We start from the raw sequence: 20,242 nt of genomic DNA on the forward strand, positions 1-20,242 counted from the left end.
ACAGCTTGGTAGAGCGGTAAATGCTTCCAATCATCCATGCTTATGCAGTTACCATCCACAAACTACAAGGGACCACGGTGGACAGAGCAGTTGTGAACCTTGGTGTGATGGAGCAGGTGAGCCCTGCACTACAGTGGACAGCTGGGGAGAGCTGTGTCGGCCAGGACGTGCAGGCGCACGCACCCTGGGTTGCACGGGAGACGGGGCAGGCGAGCCCCGCACTCCGGGGGACAGCCAGGGAGAACTGCACCAGCCGGGATGCACAGGTGCAGGCGGGCGATAGGGCAGGCAAGCCCCGCACTCCAGCGGACAGCCAGGGGGAACCGGGCTGGCAGGAATATGCAAGTGGTGGCATCCTGGGTCACTGGGGAATGTCGCCCCATGCACCGGCAGGAAGCTGGCAAGGACCAGGGCAGGAGGAGGGTGCAGGCGTGGGCATCCCAGGTTTCCCAGGAACCCCACTAGCGGAGGAATGGTGGAAGGGGAAGGAGTTAGGCAGCACGGAGCGCTCAGTGGCCATGTCAGTGGTGCGCCAGCTTTAAAACTGGCAGCCCTCATGCCAGAACGGGAGAGGTGAGTCTCAGCGGTGGCGGCTCCCAAGAGCACAGGGAAGCCGACTGCGAGCGCTCAGGAGAAGAACCGGACTGACGGAGCTCCGGAGCCAGCAGCTGGGAAGGCACCCCAGTGGACCAAGACCCATGACTACCACAGGACCGCAAGCCTGAGCCAGGATCAGGGGAACTTGCAGGGGAGTGGGATGGACGGGCCGAGGACGTATGATGGGAGTAAGAAAAAACGTCAGCGGGGTAGGAAGTAGCTCGGAGCAGGGCTTCATTGCCCACAGGTTGACGTGTATGGGTGGTCACCCCATCAACCAATATAGAGAGGAGAGCATTGTAATCCCTCCCCAGGGCTCCGGGCCGGGACCTGGTGGAGAGGGTGGGCCCGGGTCCCCCTCCTGAGAGGCAAAAGGCCCCTTCTTCAGGCGCAGTTATACATGAGGGGAGGGGGAAATATACAGCAGAGAAAATAGGTACTGTGAGTACCCCAAAGGAGAGGGGCCCTTCCCATTGCGGAGAGGGCTACAAAAAAGGGAGGACCCCTTCGGATGCGAGGAGATCCCCTACACTTGGCTCTCAATAGTTTGCACCAGCCCAACCATTTGTTGCACTCAGTCGAGTCCATTCTTTGGAAGGCACAGAGATCCAAGAAATTGATCCAAAAATATTCATGGGTGAAAATGTTTGTCATAGAGATGCTTTAGAAGAATTACAGTGTCTTCGAAGCCTTCCTCCTTCTATTCAACAAAACAATTGATTGATCACCACAATTACTTTATCCTTGAATACAACAACTGGTTTTAATTAAAAATGTAAACACCTAGTGCAAAAAAAATTTTGTAAAACAGTCTAGCTCAAAATACATAGCATATCAAAATGAACCTCCAAGTTTTTATTAGTTGAAACACACTAGATTTAAGACCAAAAAGACAAAAAGTTAAAAAAAAAACCTTTTAAAAATACAGTCTTTTGGTGCGCATTTAGAAAGATTGTCTTTTTAAAAAAGTTGTTTTTCATATTTTTTTTAAATTGAAATGATATAAAACATGGTCATTCTTACAGTATTATTCCCCAAGCCCTTCTTAATGGACAACACAATATCTCTTATTTCTTTGAAAATATGCCTAGGCTATGAATTGCGCTTATATAACCCTGTGTTACTGTAATTAGGTTTGTTGCAAAAGGCCATTTTCTCTCTCAATTAGTTGAAAACCTTAGATGAACTGATAGAAAGTACTAAATTTTAATAGGCCAAACTCTAAAGTCCTTACTCTGTTTTCTCTAAGTCCTTATGCAGTCAAAACTCTTGTAGAGTAAACCTTGAGTTCAGTACTTCAGTATGTGGCTGAATGTTTTAGGTTTTTTTGGAGGGGTGAGGAGGACAGGAGGGGGTTGTCTTTGCTTTTAAAAGTATTCTTTAGTTGCTCCTTAGCCAATATAGCGAAAATATTTTTTCCAGGCCTCAGTATGTATTTTCTTCTAAAAAATTTTGAGTGACAGTTCAGAGGCTTGGGGAAATACAAGTTTGTTTGGGTTTTTCTTTAACATTACTAATGGCAGAACTAAAATTAGTTCCCAATTAAAAGAGAAATACATGGGAACATTCTGAGTGCAGCAGATAAAGGATGGAGGGAAAATTATTAAGCAGCACAGAGTAACAGGACCCCAGGTGCAGAAGGGCCTCATTATACTTACATTCCTGTGCTGCAACACACTGAATGTACAGTAAACAAACAAAACAAAACAAAATTCAAAGGACAATTTTATACAGTAGCTACACTTGAGATGAACAAGTACATGTTTTTTGAAGAAAGACCATAACAACTTGGTTTTTACTACCAAAATACAGTGGCATGTTAATTGCTTGAGCAGCCAAATGAAACTAAATGTAATTAAGACTAGTGTGGGGTTAATTTGGTCCATAATTATGTTATATAAAGTAAATGAAAATTGTTTCTTTCCTAAATTGCAATTCATTAAAATTATAGATATTAAAATAAGATACTATAAAATTACATGAAGCATGTACACATTAATAGCCATTAGTAATAGCTTGATATTTCTATCTAAGCAACAGTTTATTAGAATGCCAAAAGGTTATATTTGACAACCCACATGACTGATTTTTTCTCATCTTTTCTGTTCATCTTAGATACTTACTTTTACCACAGCTATAACATCTCCAACTTCATGTGTTAGCACGAAACGTATCTGCTTCATTTATTCTACTGTTAACACCTTCAAAATAGTGTGTCTATTGTTAACAAACATTCTACATGGAATGAATCACAGAAACTACTAAGCTACTAGAAAAAAATTGCTCTTGAATTCTCTATTACAATGCATTGATTTTATTTCAGGTGCTATGGAATACTAAATTCACAATTCCCTGCATCCACAAAACACTTCAGGAGTTTAAGTCCCATTCACTTCAGTTTGATGTAAGCATGTACTTAATGTTAAGTATGCATGGAACCGCTTTTCTGAATAGTGATGGTCTTAAGAAAGTGCTTAAGTACTGTTTTAAATGGGAGCCTTAAGGAGTGTTAGTGGTGCCCTTGTGAATATTATAGAAATAGTAATCAATCAGAGATGCAAGATTTCAGTACTTCTCTCAGCTGGACACAATCCTGTTCTGACTTACACTTGTGAAAACCCATTGAAGTCAACTTCAGAGTTCCATAGCTTCAACTGTGGACAGATTTTAATCCACACCTAGTTACAAGGAGAAATGCAAGTTAGTACTTCTGTGAAAATTTACAATCTTGAGGATATCAGCATAAACTTTATACTTTGTCCTCTACAGTTAAATATTTCTCCACTGCTTCTTTTTCAGCACATTGTCATCTCAGGGGCACAGAGTATCCTGAAATGATATTTTAGCACTGGACATAATGATTCACTGAGGCAGCATTCTAGTAAATATTGTTTCCCAAAGGTATAACATGAATAAATGATTTTTCAGCCGCGCTGAACAGATAAAAGGGAAGACTTATAGCTATTGTATTTATCAGATAGCAGATTTTAAGCCCAATCCTGCACTTCTCGTGGAGCCCAATGAAGTCAGTGTTTGAATAGAAAATACAGGATCAGACTCGTTATCTCAGCTATCTCTAACTCTATCTGTGGCTGAATTTAAGGGTAAGAGACACATGAAATATTCAGTTGCACCATGCATTTGAGCATCCTATTTAAACAGCAAACATAGAGTAAACATCCTGAGTATGTCTACACTAGCTCATAAGTTTGAGCTAGGTAGGCAAATGAGGGAAACCGGAGTTTCAGATGAAGCCCAGGATTTAAATATCCCGGGCTTCATTTGAATGTTCCCGGGCGCCGCCATTTTTAACTCTCCCTTAGTCTGAACTCCGTGCCCACGGCTACACGCGGCACTGAGTAGGTAGTTCGAATTAGATATCCTAATTCGAACTACCGTTACTCCTTGTGGAACTCTTCATGGAATGAGGAGTAATGGTAGTTCGAATTAGGATCTCTAATTCGAACTACCTACTCCGTGCCACGTGTAGCCGCGGGCACGGAGTTCGGACTAAGGGGGAGTTAAAATGGCGGCGCCTGGGAACATGCAAATGAAGCCCGGGATATTTAAATCCCGGGCTTCATTTGCAACTCCAGTTGCCCTCACTTGCCTACCTATCTCGAACTAACAAGCTACTGTAGATATACCCCCAGTGAGTTAGGTATCATCATTTCCGCTGGCTCTTGGCACCTTGCAGGATTGGCTCCTTCTATGCTACTTGAAAAACAGGTAATAAAAATAATGTTGATAGGCTCTTTCAGAGTTTCCTCTTATTAAATAAATTACCAAAGTCTTCTAAGTTATTGGTCCAGAACATCAGAAATAATTACAAAATTACTGCAGTGCTTTGGCACATGCCTATAGAATATTGTGTGTACATTTTGTTTCTGTACTTATAAGCAGTATGTAAAATTCACCTTTACATTGATGCATTAGGGATAGAAATATTTTTATTAACTTAAAATTGGCCTGTTTTGTTGGCAACATGGTGTTATTAACATTGACAGCAATTATATGATTTGAATGCTACTGTTTTTAACTGTGACCTTCCAACAAAATGGTTCCAGAAATGTCTTCATTAAAAATGTATTTAAAATAAAAGATAAGCATCCTACAAAGAAGTTTTGGTTACACCTGCAAAAAACCTAAACTGAGTATGCTCTTATTGAATAATATGACAGAAGATAACATTACATACAATATCTATCATAACCACGGATGTGCTTTTTAGCACACTAAGGGCTAAATTTTGCAGCATTTAATTGAGCAAAACTCCCAATGACTTCAATAAAAGTTTTGCTTGATTAAGGACCACTGAATTTGGCCTTAATAATATTTTATCGTTTTATGCATGAAAATGTTGGGTAATAATCGTTATTATCATTCCAAGTAAAGAAGAACGTGCAAATTATTCTGCTATAAAACACTGAGTCGCATCATATTTAATATCCCCAAATAATTTATATATATTAAACAGGGAAATCACAACAGTAAAAAAAATGGATTTAGTTCAGCTGTAGAGCTGCTATGTAAACCAATTATCTATCCTGAGGGAAACAGCTCTGTCTACAACTACTTAGGCTCTAGGGCCTATTACAAATCCTGGAGTGGGCTGTTGTTTCAGTTCTCAAGGGAATCCACCACGTCACAGTGGAAATAGTTGACAATAATTAGAAAGCCTGCTTCTGCCAGTATTGCACACATTTTTAATACCTTCCTAAGTGTTATGGGAGATAATACATTAGGCTTTTAGAATTCTAGTCATGCTAAGGCGAACCACGGAAAGGACAACTAGACAATAGCCCCAAACTGGACTGCAACAGGCTAATTACTGTGGCTTCATTATAAAACCTCTTTTTACATAGGTCACCTGGGAAGTGTAATTAAAAATGCATTATTGGTGTATTTTTTATTGAAGCAATTAAATTAAAAAGCCAAAAAAATAATTATGTGAGGAGCAAATAATAATGTTGGTCAACAGCGTTTATCTAAGAAAGAGAGAACATGTTAGTGGTTCATTAGCAGTAAATGTGTTAGCGGGAATGCTGTTTGAAAAATGGGCCATAGAACAGCTTTTAAATACTCAGATTAAAGGATTTATAATGTCAAGTTTAACACAGAAATTACAGATAGTATTACATTGCCATGAGTAATAGCACCTTTAATCTGATTTAGTAAATGATCTACATCACACTATGTGCTTTCCACAATTATAGGGGTATTTATCTATCTGATGTCTAATATCTATATTAAATAGCTATGTGGATATATACGCTTACATATACATTAAATATATAGGGAAATATAAGATTCTTTAATACAATACTGTACAGTATTTGTTACAGAAAAGGTTCTCAACACCTAATCTGGACTCCAGGGCCAGCACACAACATTTTGGCACCTGAGGCGGGGAGCTCAAATGACGCCCCCATGCCACTTTTTCTCCTGCCTGCCTGTTATGTCTCTTGTGCCCTCCTTCCTCCAGCACTGCACGCCACCATCTCTGTGCATCTAGAGCAGAGAGAATACATATGCACCAGCAGCAGACACAATTTTCTACACTCTAGGTCCTAGTGCCCCCTCCTTCCCTCATAGTCTGGCACCTGAGGCAGCCAGCTCAGCTCGCCTCATGGTAAGGCCAGCCCTACTGGACCCTCAGAGAAAATGCTATCCTCTTGGGCATTCACAAGTATTGTGGGGTTCTGCTGATTCAGTACAGAGCCATGACATGAGAGTAGGGAGAGCAGGATGTGAACCACACTCAGAAATGTCTGGAAGCATTATGCCCAAGGAAGTAAAAGTCTGATTCTGACTTCATTTACACTTTACACCATTGACTTCAGTTGTCCCATTTCTGATTTATGATAGTGTAACTGAAGTTAAAATCAGGCCAGATGCCTCTGAAGGTACATTAAGTAGCCTCTCTAAAATAGACATTAGCTATACCTTTTTTAAAAATGTGGAGCATGCCTTTCTGCCTAGTAAAGTACTCCAGTCATTTCCAGGTGCAGGGAGAACAGAGGTGCAGCCACACCCCCAATCCCAATCCCAATCCCATCAAGACCAATCCCTGGTGCATTGACCTAAGAATAATCTGTCCCTAAGTATGGATAAACCATTGGCAAATCATTGTTTTCAGAAACTAATGAAGGTTCTGTACTTTGACTACTACAGAATCAGGTAACTTGAATAAGTAATTTTCTTTTAACAGTGGTTTAAAGTGATATTTTCTTATGATATATTACAATATGCATTTTGCCTTACATTAAACCAAAAATGACTGGCTTTTTTTAAAAGGAAAATTTACAGGCAGGTAAACAATTACAAAATGAGCTGGCCAGAATTCACTGCTAACTGTGTGAAACTGCTAACAAATTTATTACATAGCGAAGCAATGGGGCCTGTTCCTACTCCCACTAAATCCGGGAAATCTTGCTGTTCCAGTAAAACTTTGTAGTAATGGAGCACAGCAGCTTTCTCACCAATTAATTTAGAAACCTAGTGTTGCTATTAAATATGATTTCTAAGACTTTTCTGGCAGAAAAATATAGGTTATTTTATTCCCTCCTCCCAATTTCGGTACCTTTGGATCCTTCCCAATCATCCCAAAAATGGAACAAAATATATAATAATTGTTACACCTTCTTATAATGCTCATTCCTAGCAAGAAAATAGAACACTCCAGTTTGAAAACCTAACAACACTAATTAAATACACACAAATTTATGTTGTTGGTCGTACTGAAATCATAAGGGTGAAAGTCTGCATTCAATTACATGAGTCTAATTCCCACTGGAGTAGGTACCAGAGGATATAACTGAGTCCAAAAATCCTAAGAAAGTCTGAATTGAGACTGCTAGGCTTTCCTTAATTTACCGTGTTATATGCTCAGATATTACAGTCCATGTGGGGAAAAGGAAGAAAAGAAAAGCATCAGACATCATATAGGTAATCATTTATATAGAACAGGAGTTTTGGTTTTGGTTGGGGGGGTTGTTTTTGTTTGTTTTTTGCTTTTTAGAGTACGTCTACACAGCTACAGTATTTCAAAGTAACTTAGTCTGCGTCTACACAGCAGGCAGTTATTTTGACATAATGTCAAAATACTGTCAAGCTGGAAGACTTCTTACACCGACTCCTGTAACCCTCATTGTATGAGGAGTAAAGGAAGTCAGAGGAGAAGTGCTCTATTTCAAAATAAGTGCTGTGTAGACGCTCCCAATTTTAAAATAGGCTATTTCGAAATAAGCTACACAATTGACATAGCTCAATTTGCATATCTTATTTCGAGTTAAGCTCTTCAGTGTAGATGCACCGCTAGACCATACCACAAAGGGGGAAGTTAAAAATTCTGTGATCCTCTGGCTTTTTGTAATCTTGGTGAACCCTCCTGATCCTGGGCTGCCCAAGGACTAGAGTGGGCCCCAGATGTGTGATTCAATATCCCTGCAAGCCTATCTAGTCTATAGCATATCCTGACTCTGCACAGGATACATGCTAAGGCTATTCCAGACCTGCCCCTGAAAATCTGCACCTGTGAGAGGGTTCTGTAATTCCTACTCCAAGGGAGTCTTCTCTGGATGAATATGGAACTTTAACATACACTCTGTTCCTTTCACTTAGGCTGTGTCTACACTGGCATTAATTTCCGGAAATGCTTAAAACAGAATACTATTCCGTTTTCAGTTTTTCCGGAAAAGGAGCGTCTACATTGGCAGGCTGCTTTTCCGGAAAAGCCCTTTTTCCGGAAAAGCATCTGTGGCCAATGTAGACACGCTTTTCCGGAAAAGAGCCCCGATCGCCATTTTCGCGATCGGGGCTTTTTTCCGGAAAAGACTACTGGGCTGTCTACACTGGCCCTTTTCCGGAACAGTGTTCCGGAATAAGGACTTATGTCTGAGCGGGAGCAGAATAGTTTTTCCGGAATAGCGGCTGATTTTGTACAGTAGAGCGTCTTTGCTTTTCCGGAAATTCAAGGGCCAGTGTAGACAGCTCGCAGCTTATTCCAGAAAAGCGGCTGATTTTCCGGAATAAGTGGCCCAGTGTAGACACAGCCTTAGTGTAACAGAGCAGGGGTGAGGCTCTTATCCTGAGTTCTCATTGCCTCACTCCATCCCCTATGTTCAGCCATTGATGTCAACCTTATTCAACAGTATCTCCCCCTGCTTATTCCATCTCTCTTTCTGTGCCATTCTTTCATGAATCAAATGCCCTCCTAACATGGGTCCACCAATCCACTGGTTGCTTTTCATTCAGACCTTGATATGAGACTCACTTCTTCCCTGTTGCTTACAAGAATTGAGCAAACAAAATAATTCATTTTCTATTATTTAATTGAACCATTCTTCTTATCAGATATGAAGCCAATTTGTGGCAGCCTCATCGGTGAAGTGCAGAACCCTCAGAAGACCATCAAATCTGGTCAGAGGGCAGTGATCAGTGATGTGTTACATTAGTCTTTGGCCATTGCCCCATAAAGGAGCCTCATTGTCCCCAGGCATGAATTCTGGCAGCACTTTGCCCTAGACTGTTCCAAATCAGTTCAGAAGGACCCATGAGTAGCATGGTAAACCAAAACCGGGTACACACATGGTTGGGTGAGGTATAAGAGCCTGATTTCTGATGTTGACTACAGATCATTCTTCAAACCACATCAACATTTCAGAGAAATCTAGGGAAGGCAAACAGGCCCCCAATGTGTTCTCAGTGACAAGTGTGCTACAGGGTGGTTGAAGAGGTCTGTGTGTAGTGATAGACTTGAGTTTAATCTTTTCAACCATTCTGGTGATAGCATACTTACAACAAATGTGTGGAATAGTGATCTTGCCTAACAGAGGGATCCATAGTATTAGTGAGAGTTGAAATGTCCCAGTTCAGATGCTCATGGTTAACTGCAGTGCCATGCTACTAATGAAGCCAAGGAAGGCAGAGTAACAAAGAGAGATCTATCTAGGATTACCGTACTCTAAAATAGATCAGATGGAATTCATGTTTCAGGCAGAGTCCACTGAGAAAGGTGATAAGTTCTTTTGTTCCTCTGGCATTAAAAGATGAAACATGTTCAAAACTGCCTTGGTTACACTTAGTTGTAAATACCACTGACTACACTATTCATCCATATTAAAGCAAGTCAGTCTTTGGGTGATCTTTGGGTTCTGTGAATGACTGTGCTTTAGACACCTAATCAAATATTATAGGCATATGTGAACTTTTGGGACTGAGTAAGTGTAAGGTCATTTGTGTATAGCTTGAAAAGCATTGGTGTCAACACAAAGCCTTGGGGTGAATGGATGGTTTGTCTTTTCCATATACTAACCCTGTCTCCCAGGTGCATTTGAAAATATCTATTGCAGAGGAGGTCAATGATATTGACTACCCACTCTGGGAGTGCTCTTGACAATTTAACTAAGAGCCCTATATGCCAGATCACATTATATGCTGCTGTTGGATACAGAAATACAGCTTCCATCTTCAGATTTTTCTGAACACATTTTTAATTAATGTTATCATTTGATCACAGACACTCTTATCTCTCTGCTTTCTCACACTTACTATTGATTACACTTTTGGTAGCTATGCTGAAGAATGAGATGAACCAGTGCCTTGAATGGCACAGACAACAGAGATATTGGCCGATAGCTCTCAACGTCATGGATGTTTTCTCTGGTTTCAGGAGAGCAATGACTTTTGACATTTGCTATGTTTTTGGAGGTTGTTCTTCACTGACCACTCACATAAAGAACTGTGCCAGCCTCTGATGATATGTTGTCATAGCCAGTAGCAGTGCTGCTCCTAATATCACTCAGAATTCTGTCTAACTCAGTGTTTGTGAACAGCACAGTGAGTTGCCAAGTGGTGTTTCTCTAAAGGAAATGATGCCATTTGTCAGCTGACATGCTTCTCATGTGAGGCCTTTGATACATTCAGCAGATGGCTGGCAGTTTGGTTTGGGGTGACAGGTGGTCATCTTAAGGCTTGCAGAGCTGGGCATCTGATGACAAACCAAATTCCAGCATTGCCGGTTTCAGTATCTACATTCCAAGTCATCTCTTCCTATCATGTCCATCTAGCAGCATCCAATGGAAGGTCTTCCAAAACCAGACATGATATCTGGTGGGAAATAATAATTCCTGGATGATCTTTGGACACTCTGTTTACTTCCACTAATGAAATTGCACCTTGAAATAGCTGGTAAACTCCATAGCAGGAAATATCTTTTTTATTTGATTATTTACACTTTTGACAGCTAAATAAATAAATAAATAAATAAATAAATGAGAAGTGTGGAGGCTACAGGAAGATTCACATTTGCCTATGGCACAAAGTTGTAGATCTGCTCCCTTTCTTTCTCCATTGCTATATACATTTTCAGGTGTAAACAGATACATGAAGGCTAGATGATCCTGTGTAGTATATTAGTTACCTCTTCTTCTCTAGCAGTTAATTGTGGTTGCCAGTTTGGGATTAGAAAGAGGGGATAAAGCTGTAGGTAGAAATAATGTCACTTTTCAAACAATTACCTGGATGCCTAAGGTACAGTTTTTAAAAATAACAGAAATTAACTTAACGACTAAGAAACACTTAACGACTAAGAAAGGGCTGGCATTCATTTAGTTACCGCAGAGGATGCTGTACAGACAGTTATCATTTTAGCATATGATGAGTGGTCTTCCTGTCTCATATAATAGATCCATTGTCTGTAAGAACAGTTAATGGCAGTTTAATAAAGGCCAGTGTGGGTGGGCAGGCTAAAAGAAGTCAGTGGCATTAGGAATCAGAGTTTACTTGTTGAGAGAACTCTGAAGAGCACTTACTTTATTCTAGTGAGCACAGAAAATGGTACAAAAATAGTTTAATAAGAAGAGTTATGTAAAAGCATTTCTTCAGTGTTTTATCATACTGTATATGAGCTCTAGAAAAGAAGTACAAAAATATGACATCATTATATAATATATACACATTAAGATGATTAGCAATATTTTATTTAATTATATATATTAAATGTAGGGAGCCTGGCTCCATGCCCCACCCCCAAAGGGGCAGGGCCTCAGGTAGTAGGAGGTGAGTCTGGGGCTAGCTTCCCTCAGCCAGCCCCTAAATAGCTTCCAGAGCATGCAATGCAGGGCTCTGGGGGGGAGGGGCGGGCGTTAAAGGTCCCAGGACTCCAGTTGCTGCCATTGCAGTGGTGGATGGGAGCTCCACACCCTTTTAAATTTCTAGGCTCTGGGGTGACTTCTCCCTTTCAATTCCCCCACCCCATCAGTGGCCCTGTATTTAACAACCACATCCACAACAAAAGCTGGGGAAGCTTTGCAACAACATGCGATAGTTCATTTAGGTTCTTACACACCAAGGGTATGTCTACACTACAGCACTAATTCGAATTAACTTAATTCGAATTAGTTAATTTGAACTAAGTTAATTCGAACTAAGTTAATTCGAACTAGTGCAACTAGAACTAAAAATAAGTTCGAATTAGCGTTTTGCTAATTCGAACTTGCATGTCCACATTGAGTGGGCCCTGAACCGAGGTTAAGGATGGCCGGAAGCAGTGCCGGCAGGACATCAGATTAGGTCTTAGAGCGTGGAGCTGCTATCTCAGGCTAGGAGAGGGCAGTGCTTAAAGGGACCCGACCCCCACCCCAGACAGACAGTTCTCAGGGGTTTCCCGCTTGCAAAGCAGTCCTGGCTTGGAGTGCCCTGGGTGCCCACACTGGGCACATCACAGCACTCGGACATCAGCCTGGCTGCACTTGCCGCAGGCTGCCATCCAGGGGGAGGGGGATTAATCGGGGGGCTGCAGGAGAGCTTCCACCCCGAGGAGCCCGCAGAGCCACCCCAGTCCTCCCCATTCCTTCCTCACCTGCTTCCACTTACCCCTCCCTAGCTCCCCTTCCTGATGTACAAAATAAAGGACACGTGTGTTCAAAAATAGAAACTCTCTGTATTGAACAAAACTCGGGGAGACTGGGAAAAGGAGGTGAGAGGGGGAAGAGAGAAGGTGGGAGAGGGGAGGGCAATTGAAATGATCAGGGGTTTGGAACAGGTTCCATATGAAGAGAGGCTAAAGAGACTGGGACTTTTCAGCTTAGAAAAGAGGAGACTGAGGGGGGATATTATAGAGGTCTATAAAAGCATGCATGGTGTGGAGAGGGTGCATACAGAAAAGTTCTTCATTAGTTCCCATAATAGAAGGACTAGAAGACACCAAATGAAATGAATGGGTAGCAGGCTTCAAACTAATAACAGAAAGTTGTTCTTCACAAAGCAAATAGTCAACCTGTGGAACTCCTTGCTGCAGGAGGATGTGAAGGCTAGAACTAGAACAGAATTTAAAGAGAAGTTAGATAAAGTCATGGAGGTTGGGTCCATGGAATGCTATTAGCCATGGGGTAGAAATGGTGTCCCTGGCCTCTGTTTGTGGAAGGCTGGAGATGGATGGCACGAGACAAATGGCTTGGTCATTGTCTTCGGTCCATCCCCTCTAGGGTACCTAGTGTTGGCCACTGTCGGCAGACAGGCTACTGGGCTAGATGGACCTTTGGTTTGAACCAGTACGGCCATTCTTATGTTCTTATGTTCTAAGCTCAGGGCTCAGGGTTGGGGGTCTCACTGGACCACCCTGATTTTCTTGCAAACCTGCTCCTGGGTGGCCAGGCTGGCAGCTATCCTGCCCTAGACGGGCACTTTCCTGTGCCTAGTGCGGACGTCGTGGATGAGGTCTACGATGTCCGCACTAGACCAGGCGGGCGTCCACCTCTTGCAACCCCGGGCAGGCGCCTGGGAGCCGCCAGCTTGGTCCTGGGAAGAGGCAGAGGGCTGGGTGGCAGCGGGTGGCTGGTTCATCCCGTGCCAGGTGCAGAGTCTGCTAGCTGGGTGCTGGCAGGCTTGCACCTGGCACATGCACCGTAGCCAGACCGTGCCCCATTAAGGTCTCCAGGGCCGGGAGGGGGGCAGAAGAGTTTCCCTGGTGGTGCCCAGAGTAGCCACCAGGGAAAGCTGGGGAGGGCTAGCCTCCCACTAGTTCGAATTAAGGGGCTACACAGCCCTTAATTCGAACTACTTAATTTGAAGTAGGTGTTAGTCCTCGTAGAATGAGGTTTACCTAGTTTGAACTAAGCGCTCCGCTAGTTCGAATTAAGTTCGAACTAGCGGTTTGCCTGTGTAGCGCCTATCAAAGTTAATTCGAACTAACGTCTGTTAGTTCGAATTAACTTTGTAGTGTAGACATACCCCAAGAGAGGACATGAAATGAAGAATCCATCACTGAAAACACCAACCTGGTTAAGCCATGCCTGTTGGCTCAAAAAGCCTCACCTGATCATACCAGCTACGAATTCCCACAACAAAATGGGGTAATGTTTAGCCTAGCAATGCTCTAAACCTTGTAAAGATTTATGCACAGAGCTGCTCTCAAACTTTAGAGAAGGTTCTGATCACTATGCAAAAAATCATAGCAAATTCTAATAGATGGCCAAATTGAAAATAACTGCAGAGAGTGATAAAATATGGTGTGGGTTTTACAAAAGAAACACTCCAAAAGTTCCATTGTACATTTTAGTGCTGATATAACCAGTGGCAGATAGGTTATGGTTATGTGAGCTTCTTCCAGAAAATAACTCCACAAGATTGGTCTACATGGAGGATTGTCTATCAACCTCTAAGGCAAGAATTAAAAAGAGTCTTTTTTTAGAGAAGCTGTGAAGCTAGATGCTTTCCCTTTGTGTGGTCTTTCTGAAAGTGGCATTATATATGACAGCTGCAGTCTATTTCAAATACTAACCTATAGTTGTTTATTGACATGTCAGGAGACAAAGAATTTGGTCTAGAATTACAGGCATAAAATGGATTAGCAGAATTGTGTGAGATGGAAGAGCATCGTAAAAATATGACATTTCAAGAACTATTATTTTGATTTGGTCATGTGGGAGGAAGAACCATTACAGATGTAATAGGGAGGCAGTCTTTTGAAGAGAAATAGTGATGCTTATTTAAACAATGTCTCAGCCAATCAGTAAATTCAGCGGTGTTGGTAAAAATTCTGATTATGTTGTTCTGAAACGTTTGCACCTCTCTTCAGTTTTCAGGCATGAGCATAGGTCTAGTGACTACTGGTATAAGTTCCTGATTCTTCTCCCTTCTGGTGATTTCATTTCATATTGCTGTCACCAGAGACAAATAACCCTGTTTACATTAAATTCTCTGCCCGCTTGTTTATTAAATGCAGGAGGAAAGGGGCTTTTTCAGGAGAACAGTGGGATCACTGTTGCAGGAGGACACCGAAGGGATGACAAGTTTGGTATTTTGACACCAGTGCCATGGAATATAATGGGTTGAAATCCATGCTCTGTCGGGGTCAATGGGAATTGTACACGTGCCAGAGAAACTCCCTAGGGATGGGGTGCTGCAGGACTGTTCAAGCCCTTGTGTACTGCCAGTATGACATGGGGGCAGAAGTGGGGAGAAGAATCCCTTCCTTTGTTTATGAAATTGAACTCTTCTACTTCTGGTCTTATAGCTGTGGTCAAACTGGAACATAGCTATTAGAAAGAAACATCCAATATTTATTTAAAATTTCCAGGATTGGAGAATCTCTACAACCCTGGCAAATTGTTCCAATGATTAATTACACACAATTAAAAAAAATTGCACCTTATTTCTAGTCTGAATATGTCTAGCTTAAACTTCTAGCATTTGGATCTTCTTATACCTTTTTCTATTAGATCAAAGAGCCCTTTATTACCAAATTTCTGTTCCCCAGATAGGCAAATACAAACTGTGATCAAATTGCCCTTAACTTTCTCGTTAATAACCCAAATTAATTGATCTCGTTGAGCCCTTGTAAAGCATTTTTTCCAGTCTTTTTATCATTCTTATTTTCTAAATGCTTTCATTTTTCAAAATCCTTTTTGAATTATTACCACCACTGAACACAGTATTCCAATAGTGGGCACATCAGTACCAAATACAGAGGTAATACAACTTCTGTTTGTTCCTATATTTATATACTTAAAGATCATATTAACCCTTTTTCCCACAGCATCTCATTGTGAATTCATATTTGCCCAATTATCCACCGGAGTTGTTGACTCGAGTCCCACGACTTGAACTCAAGTCCGACTTAAGTCGCCTAGGTGACTTGACTTGAGACTTGACTCGGGTTCATTGTTTGTGACTTAAGACTCATCTCGAAACTTGCTAATTTTGTTAAATCGACTTGGTGAAAAAATTGTCCGAAAATGCCGAAATTGATGGCTTGTACAAAAGTGACTTGACATTTTTAAAATTAAGACTTGAGTCTAGATTTGGGACATGTCTCAAAAGTGACTTTAGGGACTCGAGACTCGACTTGGACTTGACAATGACGACTTGAAGACAACACTGTTATCCACCATGAATCCCAATTTTTGTTCTACTTCTCCTGCAGGGCTGGCCTTAGGCCGATTCCACTGATTCCCCAGCGTGGAGCCCCACGCCTGAGGGGGCCCTGTGCCCAGGGAAGCGACACATGCGCCATCCGTGTATGTGGCCCCGCCCCCGTAATTGGGCCCCGCGCTCAGTAGAGCTGGCCCTGATGGCCTGTATAGAATCTTTGTTCCTAGGTAGAATAATAGAATCCTAGAACTGGAAGGAAACTCGAGGGGTCATCAAGTCCAATCCCCTGCTCTCGTGGCAGAACCAAACACTGCCTAGATCATCCCTGTTCTTAAGATGTAGAATGTAAATTTGTTTATAGTGAAATGTATATTGTTTAATTGTTCCTAGTTTACTGAGCCATCCATATTGCTCTGTTTCAGTGGCCCAGGGATCTGACCTCTTCATTATTTACCATTACCCCAATCTTTGTGTCCTCTGCAGTCTTGATCAGAGATGATTTTATGATTTCTTTCAGGTCACTGATAAAAATATTTAATATTGTAAGGCCAAGGACAAATCCCTGTGGGACCCCACTAGAAACAGACTAACTCAAAGACAATTCTCCATTTACAGCTATAGTTTGATATCTTCGGGTACGCCTACACTACAGCGCTAGTTCGAACTAACTTAGTTCGAATTAGTTAATTCGAACTAAGCTAGTTCGAACTAACGCATCTAGAACTAAAAACTAGTTCGAATTAGCGTTTTGCTAGTTCGAACTAGTAAGTCCACATTGAGTGGACTCTGAACAGGGCTTAAGGATGGCCGGAAGCAGTGCCGGCAGGGCATAAAAGGAGGACTTAGAGCATGGAGATACTGTCTCAGGCTAGCCGAGGGCTGCGCTTAAAGGGTCCCGACCCCCACCCCGGACACACAGTTCTAAGGGGTGCCCCGCTTGCAAAGAAGTTCTGGCTTGGAGTGCCCTGAGTGCCCACACTGGGCACATCACACCACTCGGCCATCAGACCGGCTGCACTTGCCGCAGGCTGCCATCTGGGGAGAGGGAGTAATTGGGGGGCTGCAGGAGAGCTTCCACCCCCAGAAGCCCGCAGAGCCAGCCCAGTCCTCCCCATCGGGGGCTCGTACCCCATTCCTCCCTCACCTCCTTCCACTTGCCCTTCCCTAGCCCCCCTTCTTCTTGATGTACAAAATAAAGATAACGTTTCTTCCAACATTGACTCTGTCTTTATTGAAAAAAACTGGGGGAGACTGGGAAAAGGAGGTGGGAGAGGGGAAGAGAAAGGCTGGGAGAGGGGAGGGCAACTAACATGATCAGGGGTTGGGAACAGGTCCCAGATGAAGAGAGGCTACAGAGACTGGGACTGTTCAGCTTAGAAAAGAGGAGACGGAGGGGGGACAGGATAGAAGTCTGTAAAAGCAGGGGTTGGGTGGAGAGGGTGCATTCAGAAAAGTTCTTCCTGAGATCCCATAAAGAAGGACTAGAGGACACCAAAGGAAAGGAATGGGTAGCAGGCTTGAAACTAGTAAGAGAAAGTTGTTCTTGACAAAGCAAATAGTTAACCTGTGGAACTCCTTGCTGCAGGAGGCTGTGAAGGCTACAACTAGAACAGAGTTTAAAGGGAAGTGAGATCAAGTCATGGAGGTTGGGTCCATGGAGTCCTATTAGCCAGAGGGTAGGAGTGGTGTCCCTGCCCAAAGTTTGTGGAAGGCTGGAGAGGGATGGCACGAGACAAATGGCTTGGTCATTGTCTTCGGTCCATCCCCTCCAGGGTCCCTAGGGTTGGCCGCTGTGGGCAGACAGGCTACTGGGCTAGATGGACCTTTGGTCTGACCCAGGACGGCCATTGTAAGCTCAGGGCTCAGTGTCGGGGGTCTCAGTGGACCCCCTTGATTTTCATGCACACCTGGTCCTGGGTGGCCAGGCTGGCAGCTCTCCTGCCCTAGACGGCCACTTTCCTGTGCCTAGTGCGGAGATCGTGGACAAGGTCCACGATGTCCGCACTAGCCCAGGAAGGTGCCCGCCTCTTGCGGTCCAGGGCAAGCTCCCGGGAGCCGCCAGCCTGGTCCCGGCAAGAGGGGGTGGGCTGGGGGGCATCGGGTGGGTGGCTCTGTGCCGTGCCAGGTGCAGGGTCTGCTAGCTGGGTGCTGGCAGGCTTGCACCTGGCACGGGCACCGTAGCCAGCCCGTGCCCCTTTAAGGGGTCCGGGGCCGGGAGGGGGGCATAGAGTTTCCCTGGTGTTGGCCAGAGTGGCCACCAGGGAAACCTGGGGAGGGCTAGCCTCCCACTAGTTCGAACTAAAGGGCTACACAGCCCTTAGTTCGAACTAGCTAGTTCGAACTAGGCGTTAGTCCTCGTAAAATGAGGTTTACCTAGTTCGAACTAAGCGCTCCGCTAGTTCGATTCAAATTCGAACTAGCGGAGCGCTAGTGTAGCGCATAGGAAAGTTAGTTCGAACTAACGTCCGTTAGTTCGAACTAACTTTCTAGTGTAGACATACCCTTCCTGTTAGACAGTTTTTAATGAATTTAATGTGAACCATTTTAATTGTATATCATTTTAGTTTCTTAATCAAGAAGCCATCCAGAATGATATCAAATTCCCGATAGAAGTCTAAGTAAATTACAATATCACCTTTTTCATTTAAACTTGTAGCAAGCTAGCTTGACAGTGTCACAACTGCGGCTTGCCCAGCCAAACTCGGAGGCCAGAGAAGGAGCTGGAGTTAGGCATCAAGCCAAGAGACAGAGACAGAGTCAGGGACTAGGGCAGAGGTCAGGTACAAGGCAGGAAGGCAAGAACGAAGAGCAGGTAAGGAAAGGAGAAACCAGGAGAAAGGCAGGGAAATAGGAACGAGAAACTTGGATTCAGGTGAGAAGGTGGATCCAAAATAGCAGTTTCATGAACAACTTTCTATGTCTTTTTCTGGCCTAAATAGTACACCCAGTCCAATTAGGGCAGTGTTTCTCCAAGTGGTCTGTAAAAGGTCTTTGAGATACCTGCTAGCTGGACACTCTTTTGTGTTTACTTACCAGCTCCATGGCCACGGAACCAGTAAGTAAACACACCAGAGCAGCCAGTTAGCAGGTTTCTCAAAAGTGGTTTTGCGGACCACTTTGAGAAACACTGAATTAGGGAGCTGCAATTGCTCTAGTCAAGTTTCTATGGGTGGTACCTCCAGTGCAGAACCAGACTTTAGGGCTCCCAGTTCTTTAGTCATGAGCAGAGCCATGAGGTGGTGCTGTGGATGAATCTTCCGAGCCTTGCAGATAGGATCTATTTTCCATAAACCCATGTTGGTGGCATTCATTATCTTACTCTTTCATTCTTTATTGATAGAGTTTTAAGGGGTGGTTCATTGGGAGCATCACAGCTTGATTCAGATAGGATTTTTGCTCCGTGGATTGTATGGCATACTATCTTCCATGTAGGGCAGTCATATGAACTTCAAGATACCATAGATATTGACAAGTGATAAACAAGGAACTACTAGGAACTAGAACTACTACTAGTTCTTGGATGTGAGCCAGTAAAAGAGATATGGCTTGCTATGTGTCTTCTATTCATTTTCACTTTAGAAGCCTTCTCTTCAGCTTCTTTATTACAAGGAATGAGAAATGATGACTGATAAACTTGTACAGAAGAAGTAGAGTTTTGATTCTATGGTGGTATTTTGGTGATATTTGGTACCCATCACTCAGAATGGGATGTTTTTAACTGATTGCTGGTGAGGTCAAGAGCATTAATTTGAAAACCAGGTGCAGTATCAAGGCCGGTCCACAACATTTTGGCACCTGAGGCGGGGAGCTCAAATGATGCCCCCATACCCCCTCGCTTGGGCCAAAACTTTGAAAGGTCTCAATTCTGCATTCTTCCTGTTTTATTCCTCTCGTGGTACTGCTCTGCTACATACCCCAATAAAGGAGAACTCACAACTTTAAATGCCTTGTTAAAAAATTTTAATAAAATAAAATTGCCAGGAATATAGAAGAACATAATTTGTTGGACAAAAGTCAACATGGTTTCTGTAAAGGGAAATCATGTCTTACTAATCTATTAGGGTACGTCTACACTACAGCGCTAATTCGAACTAACTTAGTTCGAATTAGTTAATTCGAACTAAGCGAATTCGAACTAACGCGTCTAGAACTAAAAACTAGTTCGAATTAGCGTTTTGCTAATTCGAACTAGCATGTCCACATTGAGTGGACCCTGAACAGGGCTTAAGGATGGCCGGAAGCAGTGCCGGGAGGGCATCAGAGGAGGACT

General features: G+C 43.0%; 1 long non-coding RNA gene across 1 annotated transcript in view; it reads right to left on the bottom strand.

Annotated features, from left to right (window-relative positions):
* LOC112546461 (uncharacterized) overlaps positions 1-20,242 on the bottom strand; it is a 60,674-nt gene that overhangs the window by 12,699 nt on the left and 27,733 nt on the right. The window contains exon 2 of the long non-coding RNA XR_012905455.1: positions 3,205-3,275. This is a non-coding gene — a long non-coding RNA (uncharacterized LOC112546461). The remainder of the gene's footprint in view (positions 1-3,204; positions 3,276-20,242) is intronic.

Source organism: Pelodiscus sinensis, chromosome 7, assembly GCF_049634645.1.
Source record: "Pelodiscus sinensis isolate JC-2024 chromosome 7, ASM4963464v1, whole genome shotgun sequence".
Lineage (NCBI taxonomy): Eukaryota > Metazoa > Chordata > Testudines > Trionychidae > Pelodiscus > Pelodiscus sinensis.